The sequence below is a fragment of the Hylaeus anthracinus genome, unplaced genomic scaffold, assembly GCF_026225885.1.
Source record: "Hylaeus anthracinus isolate JK02 unplaced genomic scaffold, UHH_iyHylAnth1.0_haploid 12002, whole genome shotgun sequence".
NCBI classification, from domain to species: Eukaryota; Metazoa; Arthropoda; class Insecta; order Hymenoptera; family Colletidae; genus Hylaeus; species Hylaeus anthracinus.
In genome coordinates, this window is record NW_026534349.1 from 8,796,275 (window position 1) to 8,812,776 (window position 16,502).

At 46.2% G+C, this 16,502-nt stretch overlaps 1 long non-coding RNA gene across 1 annotated transcript in view; it reads right to left on the minus strand.

Moving 5' to 3' along the window:
* The window catches only part of LOC128892142 (uncharacterized), a 33,462-nt gene that overhangs the window by 3,487 nt on the left and 13,473 nt on the right, over positions 1-16,502 (minus strand). Inside the window, exon 2 of the long non-coding RNA XR_008461015.1 lies at positions 800-1,242. This is a non-coding gene — a long non-coding RNA (uncharacterized LOC128892142). The remainder of the gene's footprint in view (positions 1-799; positions 1,243-16,502) is intronic.

Genomic DNA, 16,502 nt, shown 5'->3' on the forward strand with positions numbered 1-16,502 from the left:
TCCAATATCCGTTGAGCAATCTCCGAATAGCCGCGATCGACGTGCTCGAATCGAATTAATATTCGGATATCCAGACAATCTCGGCTTCAGACTATGCATAGAAACCATGGCCGGCTGGCGTGCACCGCGTACGCGTTGTATTTGTACGGGTGTCCAGTTCAATATCGGCCAGTCACGCGAAAATCAAACCAGCGTAACTACGAAAACACATGGTACACCGGGCCACGCCACGCCACCTGCCCGGTAATAACAACGATATCGCGCGGCTGAAATGTTATTAATTTTAATGTTACGCCTGAACCAATCGTCTCGGGTCAGCCGCGCTGGTTCGTCCCGCAAAACGCTTCTCGATCTCTTACTCTCTTCCTCGTGTTCCTCCTTTGGGTCTCCTTATCGATTTTAGATCTGCGTGGCAACTGCTAATCATTTTTGAGCCACCACTAAGAACCGAGGAAAATTAATTCTGTTGGTTTGGATTATAGGGATGGATACTCGTGCCTGGATCGTGTGTAGGAGCGTCGGAGTATTGCTATAGAAAATCTAACAATTACTACATTTAATTTTTATCTTAGTTTTCGGGCTTTTAAGTCGCAGTGTGCTGTTTACAGTTCAGAACCTAACATATCTGACCAGTTTTGTTTGATGCGAGGTAGAATATTGCTCGTAACTTGTAAACAAATTCGGCAAAATTTGTAGAAATAAATGTACCAAATTTCAAAGGGTTATGTCAAGTATTTTGGCTTCAAGCAAATCCTGAAAATTGCCTTGGAATTGGTTAAAAAGATCCTTAAACCCGTACCCTCTGTTCTACCCCTTCTGACAGGTTTTTATTTCCGATATTATTATTTCCTCCGTTTCCCACTTTCCCTGCGTCATTCTCTAGTCCTTCCCTCCCGTCAGGTTAGCTCTGTCAGCTCTTAGGTCCGCCCTTTGGCGGCCGCGTTAATGACGGCCAGCCGCTGTGCAATCGGTGCAATTACGACTTTTCTGCGCCGACCGCGAGCCCGCTTCTCCATTGCGTTTCTCGATCGAAATGATAGACCGATCAGCGGTTGTGGTCAAGGGTTGGATATCGTGCGATATCTGCGCTCGAGGATCAACGCTGGTATTAATTTTTCACCGAGATAACAGTGAATTGGGAGGCTCCAACCGTTCGACTTCCTCTTCCCGGTCGGTTAGCGAAACACTCGCCCTTTTGCCGCTCGTGTGATCGTCGATGAGCAATTTGTCGATGTTCCGTCACTGTAACAGAAGCAGAAGTAGACTTGATCTTCACGGGAAAAGTTCAGTTGCTCTTCAAAGGGGAGAAAAGAATTCTCTAAAGAAATGAGACGTCGAATCATATGTTTGGAAGTGACAGCGTTTGGAAGAAGAGTTCTTTGGTAAGATTCATAGCGATGGAATTATATAATACACCGATCGGGGGTCTGTTCTCTCGGATATCCGGAGCCTTTGACAATGATCCAACGTTTGATAATACGATATCGAGAAGTAGATCGTTCAGGGGTATTTCGCCGAGGCCTGCAGAACTTGAAGCTGACAATGTTACCAAATAGAAATCTCTAGAATTGATGAAGTTAATGTGACAGCACTGTAAATATTAATAATAACTGAGTGCTATTGGCGAAAAAATATAAATTTAGGCTATCTTGTAACCGTTTTCACTGCAATTACGCGTAACATATTGGTTATAATAAAAAGAAGCGACTATACTCTAGAGACTGTTAATTTCATACTTTTGCGTTAGTATTGAACAGCCCTGTAGGCTGACAATATTCGGTCCTATTTAAAAGCATAGAGTAAGCAGCCCCTGCCACACGTTTAGCGAGTTTCCGTGGAACGATCGACGATCGAGGATAGTCGAGGAGCGCGATAAATAGAATCCTATCGAAGAGAAACAAAGGCCGTGAACCGGACCTCACCGGCCAGGATGATTGTCAAGGATACTCCGGAGAAGATACCCGAGGTTCCTCGGCGAATGGAATGAGTAATTGGCCCGATCGTAACGATCATGAAGTATCGGTAGTGACGTTAATGATGGAAGTATATTATCCGCTGGACAGAGCGGCGGCGGGAGCGTAGCAATTTCTGTTTGAATTGATAGTCAACAAGAGCATGATTTTTATTACCAACGGTAACTGCGAAACGATCGTAATCAGTCGTTCAATGGATCCGGGGGGATAACGTTCGGTGGATTCCGATCGACGCCGACCGATCGGACGAAATGACGGGGCAATTAGGCTGCGAGCCAACGAGGGTGAAACTGCCATCGGAAACTCACGCTCGCGGATATACCATTAATTTTATTGGGGCGATCGTCCGATGAAAATTGACAAAATTTCATTGCGAGCGTTTTAGAATAGCGGCAGGGAACGCCCTGTAATTGGATTCGCGATGAATGCATAAACGACGAAATTACGGCACCAATTACAATCGATTTTAACGCAGGTTCCCGTCGATGTCTGTCAATTAACCCAAAGATGGCAATTTGAATCCAACATTTTTAAAAACGAACCCTTCCAATGTGAAATGTTTACTTCAATCTCAATTTTCCTTTTTTTTTTTTTATTAGTAACAGGATCAAAATGGTTTCGAACCATCGCTGGTCCATAACCCCTTGTGCCATATTCAATATATATATATATATATATACATACATATTTAATATATTTATTACATAGTTTGAGGTATACTAATCTTCGTAGTTTGGAAATCACGCTGTTCCTATTGTTGCTGTATCAATTTTCCTTGAAGTCAAGTTTTGAAAGATATTCCAGCAAATGGTCGTGGTAAATAAGAGCGTTCTTTGTTGGATGTTCTTCGGGCCACAATTACGAGAACTATTCGCAAACGGTTAATCTCGAATGAAGAAGATTTTAACGTATCGATAGGCATTCGATAAACATTCTGTCCACGGAAATTCCAGGTAACCACCGTGTGTAACCGTGAGCGCAGCATCGAGGAAGTGTCCGAGCAAGGTGACACAGGAAGACGTTTTTAGTGGTCGGCAACAAATTTCGAACGATTAAAGAGTCGTAAACCGAGCGCGGTCGAGTTAAACACGGATATCCTCTTAAAGGTGTCCCCTGGTTCGCCATGGATCTAAATAGAGCCATGATTAGGCGAGATTCGGGCAAGGGCCCGGTCGCGAGCGAATACCCGTTCCCTGTTAAGATAAGACGAGCGCCTTATGTACTAATCGTGTCCCTTCCTCTCGAAGATAGAGCGTTTTAGGCTCGGTCCTCGTGGGGCCCCTCGTTAAAACAAAACAATGAAAAATAAGGGGACGAACGCTCCAAGTGCGAAAGGACCGATTTACACGACTCGCTTTCGAACGCTTTTTCACGATAATTAAATAAAAGGCGTTCCGTGCAGGGGCGCAAAATTTTCCAAGGCGAGGTTTAGAGAATAATAAGTAAAAATCCACTTTTGGAACGCGAAAAATCCGCTTTTCGTTCGCTTGTTCTTCGAGAAACCCCCGACTTATTATATTCCATCGTCCTCGACTCCCGCGGACCTCGTAACTCCGTTTCATCTACTGATTTACGGAGAGTCGGTCTTATCTACTTATTCGTCGATTTACAGCCCCGTTGACACGAATTGCCCATAGTTTCCACTGAAAAACGAACCGAGTCGTTGGTTACGCGATTTTCTGATTCCGAAAGGCCACACGTCCGCTCCCGTGCGACAGGATTTCGCAATAACAACGCTCGTAGAAGGCGACACAAGAGATACGTCGACGATGATAAGCCACGCGTAAATTATTCGATTCCTCGAGCTGCGTCCGTTGGATCGTAAGGCTCTCGGAAAACTCGCAAAATTGTCCTCTGACTCCTCGTCAACTATCCCGAGAAGAGATCTCCTCTGGTTTGAGGATGGCTACTCGAACGATACGTTTTCTCTGCGATTTCGGCCGACTAACGTTACGCAATTTCAGTGGGGAAACAAAGGAGACGGGGGCACGGAGAATTTATAGCGTTTCGCGCGAGAAGTCGAGGGGAATGATTTGTCCGAAAATGCGTCGCGGTGGTTTCGTGGCGGGCAAAAGACAATCGTAGGAGGTAGAGAAATAACGTTACACGGGGACGGGCCGATAAGTCCGGTCGTGGGGGAAGGAAGGGGTGAGATAAAACAACGAGGAACGAACAAAGCGCGATTACCATTTGTCATGCCAGTAAACGATGCGATGAACGAGCCCGTTATAAAGTATAAATGCCGGGCGCAGAGATTACGAAAGTCTGTCGCGGTGATAATGCGTTTCGCGCGACACGCACGCAAAAGAAAGGGGAGTGTCCGCGTGCAGATAGCTCCGAGGTGCAGAAACTTATCAGATTCCTACGTTTAACGCTTTCTGTATCCTTGGCGCGAACCCGAGTCCTCTCGACGACAATTATCGCTTTCGCGGATAACGTTTGTTCTCCGAAGGACGATGAAAATTACCAGAGAGAATAAACTGGATATGTACGATTCTATTCGAAGGTTTCTTTCTAGAAAATAACTATATATCACTGTATCGATAAAATGTAGACTTTGTTTCATTTGCGATTAATCGAAACGAAGGAGGGAAAGAGATAGGGGAAGTGAACGCAGATTTCGTTTCGAAAATCTTCTTTTTCGAGAGACTTCCAGGGATACTGGTGGATGGAGTCGTTTAATTTGTGAACAGGTCCCCCTATCGGCCCGTTAACTCGCCTTATAAATTAGCTACAAGACCACGCAGCGAGATAAAGCAGCATACGCGTGCTTTCCTTTTCAGATTGTCCTCTCTTCGAACAGGTAAATGTACACGAAATTAAGATATCCGCCGGAAAGGTTGCTAGACTAAATCGTTCCCATTTATATAAGAGATTGCTCTCGGAGACCTCTGCGACGATTTATGTCACGTGCCTCGCTGGGCGTCTTACAAATTTGCTCGACACCGAGTGCTGGTGGATTTCGTCATTCCGAATCATCGTACGACACGATCGCAAATGAAAACATTGGTTCGCTTTGTAAATTAAGTGGCAATTTATTGATTTCACATCAGCCATTTGAATTTATGAACACGTGTCATGGGCCTGTACCAAGGTGCACAACGTTGCTGAATCAAGTTAGACGTAGATTACGTTACCTATATCCTGCGGGATTCGATAGATACTTTTTATGGATTTATTAACCCTTAGAAGTCTGATTTTCCAAATTAAATTTTAAAAAATATCAATGTATTTATTATTTAAACGATTTTGACAGATGACGTTTCCTTTTTTAACTCGTGTTCAAAAGGTACTGCAAATTATGCAATTGTGACATACATACAAGGTAAATATTAAAACCAAACCAATTGCAAGTGTACACTTAGGGCATTTAAGGGTTAATGTGTTCCTATCGAATCAGTGGGCAAGAACAATGACTATTGCGCAACTTCGTAATGGTATATAACGATGCAAATACACTACGTCGCCAAAGAAATTTCTTGTCTCAACGTTATGCACGCCTATCAGAGCAGAGAAGACAAAAATTTGATAAATAAATCATGTCAAGGTTGCGCTATGCCAAGTCTCAGCTGTGCCGAGTCTGATATTACACCAGACTCGGTGAGAAAAATGTAGATTGTATCGAGATCCCAAAGCGGCAGCTAGCGGGCTGTTTTGTAACGCTGGTAAAACGCGCGATGCGAAACGACGGGAACAGTAATACCGTCGCGTCGTCTCCAAAGAGATTGCTCTTAGCGGAGCGATTCCGACGACTGGCGATTCATCGAGGCATCCGTCGCGCATCCAGCGCATTACGTAAGTAAACGGACCGCGAGAAAACACGTCTTCTCGCCTCGAACCTCTGGTAATCGTATCTAACTGTCCCGTCTCTTTTCCTCGTTACCGTTATTATGTGTCATCGAGTCGCCGCGCGTATCGCCGACAACGTAATCACTGCGATTACCTTCGTTCGCTTTGGCGATTTTTACCGGGGCCTTCTCGATTCGTGCCGATCGTCTCGAGGACGAGAGGAAATTCCATCTGTGCGACAATACGCTCGGGATACATACTTAATCGAATAATCGCTGCGTGGCAATCTTTTGTTCAACTGGTCGAACGAGAAGATGGAGGTACTCTATAACGGTCCAGAATTTAAGACAACGGTCGATCGTGGAACAGTTGGATAGATAGATGATCTATTTGGGTCATCGACGTTAAGCCAAATACGTAATTGGCGTTGAAGTTTGTAAGCTTTCGTCATGAAGTAAGAAACAGGTACATGGAATATTGCGAAATTAAAAGCCTTCTATCTACACTGGAAATATTATGAATTTTGAATAAAAACATTGCTTTCTGGAAAACAATTCATTCGTAATTTCTGTGCTCGCTGGAACAACCCATCTCTCTTCTCTTTATACTTCCTTACATGTTCGTCTATTTTTCTTCCTCCCTTCTTTCCCTTGTACTTCTTTCCATATCAAAGGGTTCGTCCCACACGAATAAATCAAACGACCCGAAATCAACTAAATCGAATTTGCATCCCAGAGTGTTCCGCATCGAATAGAGTTTCTTCAAAATGAACTGTGCATATCTACCGTTTCGCTATCGTTATTGCAGATATTCGTAAGGCAGCTGGGTGATTCATGACCGACTGAGGCCTAGTCGTCAAACGACCGTAAACAGGTTCCACTCCCAGTGACGATATCCAAAATTTCTCCGTTATCTCGAGGCATCGATCGAGCTGGACGGCAATACGCCATTCAGCCAGAGTACGGGCTGGTTCCAGTGTCGCTAATAAAACTAAGTTCCTTCGTCCTGACGCGTCGCTACTGATCCGCTGGCGGATCGTGTTCGCATTTGCATCCGTAGAATCCCGTCGAGGACGATCAGTCATTCGGCTGTAGGATTCGGTTCGTACGAACTTCTTTCCGGGCCAATCGTGAACAGGCGGGAGAACTCTGCGCCGGGACGCCGTAAAGTTTCGTCTTTATTACCAAGCTGATGGCGAGGGCGAACACTCGGCAAAGTGGGAGGGAAGAGGAACGGAGGTGGACACAGCCGTGGCAAGAGAGTGGGGAATGATTGATGCAGCCTGGTTATCGGGGACACGGACCGAAGAAGATAGCCGATCCGCGGGTCTCATTACCGCGACACGAGATGCTCATATTATCGTCATTTTTATTAAACACCGCTCGTACGTTTTCGCCCGGCCCCGACGATAAGGTCCCTCTCGCGTGGAAACGTTCGATGAAATATTAGTCACGTTCGATCGGCCCGGTCACAACATTTACCTCCAAGGAAGGCTGGTCGTTGCGAAATCGAAACGACTCCGAGAGACCTCTTCGTCGGGGATCGTTCGAGATTTAGCCATACGCCACTTGTTCGCGTTTTACGATTTTTTGACGAGAAGAAAATCTGAAGGTATATTGGTGAAAGCTTCAAACGGGACATTTGTTCCTCGAAATTGTACTAGCTCATCGAGAAAATAATCATCTCTTACGTTACTATGAAGTCCGCCCAAAAATCGGTGGAACAAAGGAGAGGAAATATGATGACTAAGGGGTAGTAATGAGGAGTAAAAAATGATAACTTTTCACAAATATCTGAATATATGGTGACTTAAAAATTGGGCTAGACGTTTCATGATCGTGAATATTATTTTCTCGGAAGACGTTGGTACCATAATCTGAATTAATTAAATATTTACAATGCGTACAGTAACAGTCTTCCATCAAATATTAATAACAATCAGGGTTGAGAATACAAGTATTTATTGTACATAGTAATCGTGAGAAATATGTCTATATTTCAATATCTATTGTCTGGACCAACTAAATATTAATTTCCGGCAATAGTTAAATTAATTATTAACAATATTTGTTTAAGCAATGATCGTAAATATGATTTTGCTGTGATATTAATATGTCACGTAGGCATTCTTTCTCGATGAATCAAAGGAAGAAAGGTTGAGTAAGGGTTGGTTGACGAATAACGATTGACTCGAACGTTCGTTTGATCCATTCTTCTTATCATACCTTTGTGTTACTGTTTTAATACTGTTTGCAGTATCTCTCATATCCGTGGGGACCTGCTAGCCCCACTATAACTCGGGTACCTGGGGATCGCTAGCCCGTACTGTAGCTCCGTACGTGCATGCTACAACCCTCGAGGGCCAACAGCGAAATCGTGAATTCGAGTGACCGATTGCTCCGATGACCAGAATGGCATCCGATCGTATCAAATTCCATCCGTACGGGAATGGAAAATATAGAGTAAGCCGGGCGAAATAATCGCAATCGAGGAGGTAAAAAGCTGACCGCTAATGGGCGTTTAGACGTACGTTAAGCTGACTCTCGAATCAAAAAGCTGCACATACGGCCACGCTCGCTTGCTCGGTAATAATTGACTCGGCAATGCGTATAAACCGCAGCATGGCGGACGAACGGATAATTAACTAACAATTAGGCTTCAGGTGGGCGAACGCGAAGCGCAGGAAAGACGATAAAACCGTGAACGGCCGGCATATGGTGTCTTTATGCTTCCTATTCGCAGCGGCGTTCGTGCTGCGTGGCTGCGAGACCGAAAAGCCTCGCTCGAAATTGACGATTCATTCGGGATGCTTGACTTCTGTCATGCTGACCGTGCTCGACCTTCTCCTTCTATCCGGCTGTCCCTTTCTCTTGCTCCGTTGTCTGTCATCGCTGTCAGCTAGCGAGTCTCCCCCATATATTCTTTCCATTATTCGTTGCCCGCGTGGTCGTTCGGCCGCGAAAACACGGCACCACAGCCCGTAACCGCAACTTCCTCGATCCTGCCTTTCCATCGGTCTAATGCCTCTCATTGATGTTCCAACGATGCGTGATAGCCGCTCGCTAACGAAGGCAAAAGTTAAAGGGATTCCCGATGACTCTTGGAAACGGTAACGTCAAAAAACCACAGCGCGGTGACGATATCCCGCAATGTTTTTGTAGCAAGTAGACGAACCTTTCGTTTTAATCTGCAAAACATCTGCTCGCAGCACATGCATGCATTTTTGGAAAATACCTGACCTTTGGAATCGATCTGCACAGGATGTCCAACGAAGTCCTCGAGTACTTGCAGTACTGAGACAGTTTATCTATATTTTTTACTTTTCGTTAAACTCTAATAAAGCTTTCTCTAGTTAAAACTGCCTAGTCCTGACAAATCTAAAATTCTCTCCACCTTCTCCACATGCTCAATTCCAAACTTTGTCCATTATAGCGGATACCAACAAACACCGTGAGTCGACGTAACATTCACCAGGCTTGCTGCTGTTGGAAGCAAAGAAATGCCGACGCCGCGGAAGATTAGAAACGCCGTGATGAAATTTTCATCAGCCTAATCCGTAGACGCGAGTCGTGTAACGGGTCGATGGAAGTTTGCAGATTCACTCGCGAACGAGTTTTCCAATAATTCGATGCAATAGGAACGCGTACACGGGTTCATGGTAATTGGTGTTAACGAACATGCTCTGTCATCGACGATAGCGAAAATGACCGAGGCCGAGTGGAGCGTTTCCGGCTGACCGGCAAACTTCCGCGGCAGAACAATGGGAGCGCTTAACGCACTGGCGAAAGTCGTTAGTCAGTGTTATATTCCGCGTCGGTATGCGCGCCATGCTGGTCGAGTGCGTTAATCTAATTTTCTGGGCATCGGTTAACGCTGTCCGGTGATCGGAATTCCGCCGACGGAAAAAAAACGCAGCAATCATCCCATAAATGATTTATTTACTTATTTATGTCACGGGAAGACCCCTCGCTATCGGAGGTGCATGCATATGTATACAATAGGGGGAGGAATGAGGTAGCGCAGAACTGTACACGATAATAACGGCAGAATGGTGAATAACGAAGGTGACTTTTCGCTAAGACAGAATTACAGATAGCATACCCCTTCTCGCATCATTAGCAACCCAGAAAATAGTTGAATATTATCTCTATACAAGTTAGCGTTTTTACACGTATTTTGTATGCCTGTTACAAAATAGCAATGCGACGATGCAAACCGGTATAAAGCAGCTGGTAGCTTTGCAGGTTTGTTACGCATGTATTATAATTTCCATAAACAGGCACAGTTCCTTTTATTTTACGGACGTTCAATTTAAAGAAGTAATGGAAACTTTTCTGGCTATCGCCGAGCCACCATCTGCTCGCTTTCCCGAATCACCTTCGCGGCGTGGAATTTCCAAGGAGGGAGTAGCCGATTCATTCACCGACTACGTTTACACACTCGCCGAGCTCCACGGGGAAGCCAGATTCCTTTTACCTCCTGCTTACGCTCGGCTCGAGAACGGATCGTGAACAAATTGGCGCTACCGAAAAGCGTTCCTTTCGTTCGGGACGGCGCGATGCGCGATCAAAAAGATCCAACAGTGCTCGCGTGTGGGTGCGTTGATGGGCATGCTCTCGGAATCCGCAGGTCGAGCGACGCTGAAAAGAGCCTCGGGCGGTGGGCCGTGAGAGGCCAACCGAGAAGAAATAAACAATGTCCCCGAAAATTGGTCGAAATTAGTGAAAATCCTCGTAGTTATATAGAAGCTGTCCGAGTCAGTATCCAATTATGCCTGGATCATTCCGTCTGCCCTGTGGGTAGGACGCGGCGTCTTCCAAAATCTATGTTTAATGCCTGAGCGCTCCTCGATTCCGTGTTCCTTTCTCCTAGAATTGTTGGCTGCGACACATCCGGCGCGATTTACGAGGAAATTAAAACATCCGACGAGCTCCTTAACGAGCGACAACTACCATTGTGTTCTTTAGAAATCGTTTGGATTCGGAGAGCACCGATCTCGCGTAGGCGAACACGATCGTCTATATCTTTTCTACGAAGATATCGTTCCGTGTCTGTCGATCGCCGAGTTTGTGAGTGGTTGAATTTTGACGAATCTCGTCTCATTAGAAAGTTGAAAGAATAATGGCGGGGCGTGGATAAGAAGCTCCATTAACCGACGATTATCGAGCAGAACCCACGGATCGAATGGAAAACTCTCGGTGGCGAAACGGAGTGTTTAAAAAACGATTTGCGGTCCGGCGGAGTCTGTGATTTTAGTCGATAAATTAACGGGTCGCTGCCAGGGCTCGGCTGGTTATTACCGCGGACTTCGATGCGCGCGGTGCACTTTACCAATTTCCTCGATTACCCCCATGAAAAGCCTGTTAAAAGGTTGCACCGCTGGACGAATTGAAAGATACCGGACTCGTCTCGGCACCCTCGCCAAACTAACCGGATTTTCCTCAAAAACCTCTCGAAAAAGACTATAATTTCGGTGACGAAACGTCCACGAGCATCAACGATCCACCGATCGCTCCGAACAGGTGTACTCGCTCCAGAAACTAATTTTCTGTGGCTCCGAGCAATATATTTTTGATTACTGTCTAAGTAGATTTAGTATCTGACCAACAGAGCATCGGTAAAAGCCAATATGGCGTTGCATTAACCCGCGAATACGCCAAAAGTGTTCAACTTTAGATACGAATAATAGGGCCGAGGAAAAATAACGGAAACGCAGGGAACAGAGGGAAAATAGAGAGTGGTCTGCGCGATAAATCTGCGAAAATCGAATCGGTCGTGCGCAATTACGGATAACAAATCCGTGGCGGACGTTAATGAGCGTCACCGGAAGCTCGCGCGTACACGGAAAGGGAAAGGGGGGGGGGAGGGACGGGGAGAGGGTTCCTCTTGGCGGTAGTTCGCAGCTTCCGGTTTGCTTGGGGGCTCACCGCGAAGGGGACAGAATGCGCCGGTGGCGCGACGCGATAAAATCGTCTAATTGTTTCGCTAAGCGTATGTGAATGTCCAACACGTTCGCGCACTCGCAGAACACGCAGAGGCGTTTCGTGCGGCACGTACGTAAATACACAGGCCACGGCAACGTACATATTTTTCTCTCCGCTCTTTTTCCATTTTTTTTTTTTTTATCCACCCAACCTCCCCGCCCCGGCCCTCCTCAGCGTTCCTTTGACAACAAAAGAATCGTACCGCGCTGTCACGCGGTGAGCAATCGCGCTGCCGCCGCGCGAAACGTGAATTTCGCGACGCGTGAGCGAGCGGGTTCCGCGAGAAATCGCCGGTTTCCGCGCTCGGCGTTCCTTCGCGGCGCGGCACGAATTAGTTCGCTCCGTGGACCATAATGTGTATCGCAATTGTCAAGCAACTATGTAACGTACCGCCGCCAGATAAGCTCCCCCTTTGCCAGTGCCAACGCTTACAAAACACGAGCACCCTTAATTGAAGATAATTCCGTCGGGATAATTGCGATTTCGTATGGATCGCGGAGCGGTATCAGATCCGGAGCGCTGACTGGCACTCCATCGCGCGCCTTATGTATGCGAATTCAGAAGTAAAACGTTCCTCCAACGTGATTCGCGACCATGATCGCGATCGGATAAGCCACGGGACGTTTCTATCGCGAGCCTTGAAATCGCTGGCTTAATTACGAGTCGGACTGTGGTAATAAAATAAAAAGGTAAATAATTATATTACAGTATTTTTTTTAGACACGCGTACACAGACCGTGTACGTAGGGTGGTGGGACTTAAGGATGGTATACGTTTACCGATCAAGTTCGAACAAACATAAGACGGTCAAAACTCGCAAACGATACGCGTGATTTTCGAGGGATAAATCAAAGAGGAGACAGCGAGGAGGGACTCTTGGCGAAAGGCAGATGGGCTAGGAACATAATTAGAAGTTGTACCTCCTTCGTGGTTGCGATAAGCGGCGGTCATTATTCCCGTGTTTAGATAGTCGACCGAATGGATGTTACCCGTGGGATCACCCTCTTCACCCAAGGGAGTCTGCTGGTGTTCTATTGTCTAACTCGTTACGATTATAAATACCAATTTTTATCTTAATTGTGCAATTAGTCTACGGGTTATCGCCTAACAGATAAATCGATGGATAGAATCGAGAATTTAGGCAAAGAACGAGAAACGATCTTTTACCCCCTCTTCTTTTATTTCTTGACAATATGCAATTATACAATATTAAAAAACTTAAACGACGTACAATTATCCGCCGAGCGGTCACGAATCATAGTGACGCTGGTCGCTCGTAGATTTTCCACGGAATGGTTTTCGAAGGGTGATGACACCGAGGATGAGAAACAAACGAAGAAGGAGGAAGATGCGCTCGAATCGTAATTGTATGTACGCGATTACACACGGACGAGTGGAGATACGGGTACGTTCTTAGCCGTGTGCGATCGTCCACCTGGAGGCCTTAATAAGTCGTTTTCGAGAGATAATCCGCGGCGGGTGTGTCATTTCATTTCTTGTAATTTCGTGTTGGTCGCGCCGCAGTATGCCGCGTAGATGGAACACCCTCGGACTCGTGGACGTGTATCAAACACACTCTTAGTCACGAATATACATGCAGGAACATCACGTATATATTCGCGCGATCATCTTTATTTCTACCATTTCAGCGCTGTCTCCTTGGCCAGCGTTTCTCAAAGCAGTCGGCGAACGTCGCTACCATAAACAGAAATGCGTTGAAGATAATTGACGGCCTATCCGTGAAGAATAGAAAATTGAGTCGATTCGAAACGCAGTCCTAGTAGTGCTCGAACTTGGAAAATCCCCCCTTCTAGCGCTGTTAACACTGTTCTCTCGCTTCTAATCATTGCGATCGTTTGTGCGGCGATGTCTAGGTGTGTTGATGTCTTCTCATGGAGAACAGGATGCGGGATTCCACAGATTCAGATTGAGAAACGCTGCCTCTAGGAGGCTCGTTTTTCCTCTTCCCTTGCCTTGGGCCACGAGATTACTACACTCATTCAGAGATTTCGGCCCGGGTCTTTTCAGTCCTTCTCCGTAGGTCTTCTTTTTACCTTCTTCAGTCAATGGACCGTGGTTTCTCTGCCTGGATTTCCGTCCCCGGCGTCGCGCCGATCGAAGCATCGCTCGTGCCCCCGGGGAGTCTCTTCATTCACTCGTCCGACCGATGAAACACGCCGTGGCGTGGTCACGAGCGGGCCGAGAGAGGAATAGGAGAGGAAAGAATCGTGGTGGCCACTGTTGCACCATAAAATTAGCTTGTCCGGCCGTGTACCTGTTTTCGGCGTCCAGACGGTCCACGGCGCGTATACCTCGCGTGGAACATTTCCAGGACTTTGCCTGGCGCCAAGCGATTTCACTCGTGGTTTGTGGAACTCGAAGCAGTCGCACGGGTCCGGGGCCCCTAATTGACGCGATGCAACACGACCGAACAGAACGGGGTATCGGATTCCAGAGTATGGTACAAGGGTCGAATCTTGGGCCCTTTATCGATCGTAAAACTCGGACCGTGTAAAACGACGGGAACGTCAACGTCAACCGGGGCGCGATCTAGTCGAGGATCTAGATTAATACTAATAAAATCCTCGCGCCTCGAATAACGACGTAAGTACGTTGCCTTGGGATGTTGGGATACAGGTTTGACGCACAGACTTATTTAACGCTAGGTTTATGGAGATCTCTTATCAGACTTCTATTACTGAAATAAAGTAAGCAAAGTAAACTTACTGAAATTATTGGATTGTCCAGAAAGTTCGTGAAAATTTTTAAGAAAATTCAATGGTACATTTGATATATGCTTGTCTCTTCATGTGGATAAAAGTCAGTATAAGTGGTTGGCAAAAAGTGTAAATGGTTCCCGTAAAACCTTGTGAAATTTGGAATGGGTCAAAATAACCGTGCTCCGTCAACCTAGTGTTAAAAAAAGATGCAAGGAAAATATTATTGTAGCGAAGTAAACGTTAAGATCCAATTCGAAGCAGCATTCCTAGCAGTACAAGTTTCCACTGTAAATTCTTCGAACGATGAAAGGTTGCCCACGAGATCCCCATTGCTCTCGGAATGGTAAGAATCCGCGAGTGTTCCATCCCGAGCAACCGAAGGTTAAGCGTTCGGACGGACCGCCCGAAGACGCCATCTCGTCAATATCTCGTCGAAGGCGCAGAGGATCGAGGACAATTTTCTGCGCTGGATGTTTCTAATTACTTGCTCATAAAACGGACAGATTATTATCCTCGCGTTCGTACATCGACGGAACATCCATTACCGGAGTCTCCGTAATAACATGTCGTCCGGAGGATGGATCGTGGCCAGTCGGATAAAGCCAACGGCTTTCGGGTTCGGCCTCGCGAACCAGAAGAATAAGAAGAGAGCGGATCGAGGCGAAGAAGAACGATACGGGGAAGGTTCGGAAGGAGAGATAACGAGTAACCGAGCTTTCTGCGCGCGTGGTGGAGGGCAGAGATTGAGAGGACGAGGAGATGCGTTCTGGAGAATAGAGGAGCGAGATGAGGGACAGGGAGGCGGAGAGGGGAACGCGAACGCGTCAAATTAAATGCCGTTGAAACAAAAAATGATCGTGTAATGACAGCATCGGGGTCCTCACCGGTGGCTCAGGGTATCTTTGAGCATACGGACAGAGAAGAAGGGAGACCGTGTGATTACCCATCGACCAATAGCTGTGCCCAGAGCGGCCATCATGGTCCGGGGAAGACGTGCAATCACGCGGTTCTCCAGCATCTTCCTCTCCGGTACGGGATGGTTTCGTCTTCCTGCAGGCACGCGTGAACCTCCTACGATCTTCCCGGCTGGCGAATCACTATTAGACTCGCAATATCTGTATTCAACGAAAGATCTATGCAACGGAATTTCGGAAAGAAAGCGGACCGATTCGTTGAACGACAATTTGTGGCTAAATTGTAGAGACAATAATTAATTTGACTAGCAGAAGAATAAGTGGTACGAACTTCTAGGACGACCTAATAGAAATTTAATCGTCAATCTAAGACTTCAACGTCGCTGGCAGTTCTTCCGATAATTTCTTATCAAAGAACCCGAAAAGAATAATATTGCTTGAATATGCGACGACATTTTGGCGAGATGTAACGCGGTTGCGTAAAAGTAAAACTAGATAATGGCCGCTTTCACGTACCGTAGCCTCGCACGGTGCTTCGGCGAACGTATGTAATTTAACAAGTACGCCTTATCCGATAGTCATCGTTGATGAGCAGTGAGCCCTGTAACGTTAATTATTTTCACGGTTCTCAATCCGTCTTTCAGTGCTCCTAATAGGCAATGGTATTCAACAGAGCCCATTCAACATTGCACGGTAATTAGCTCAGATTGTGGAATACGCGTTGAAAGCCCGCTTGAACTGTCCGTGTGAAACATCGAAAATCCACCTAGTGATACCAAAAAATTTGCTCAACTTTAGTCTACCGAATATATTCGATTCCAACCTAACTCGTAGAGCAAACGCATAGCGTTAATTCCTATGTATAAACATTCGCGATACAGTGTTTGCTCGCGGAATTCGACGCGTTGAATTTTTAAACGAACCATAGATCCTGTCGCAGATACACAGCCGATCGCACGTTCGCGTCGATGAAAACGAGGGTAGACGTTTCGATCGGGAACAATTAAACGTAATGAATTCCAAACGTACAAGCATGAAACTCGCATATTTGCATGATACATCGCTGCGGAGCGCGACGCCCGTCGACTGAGAACCGGCAATTTATGAGCGCGCATTTTTCTC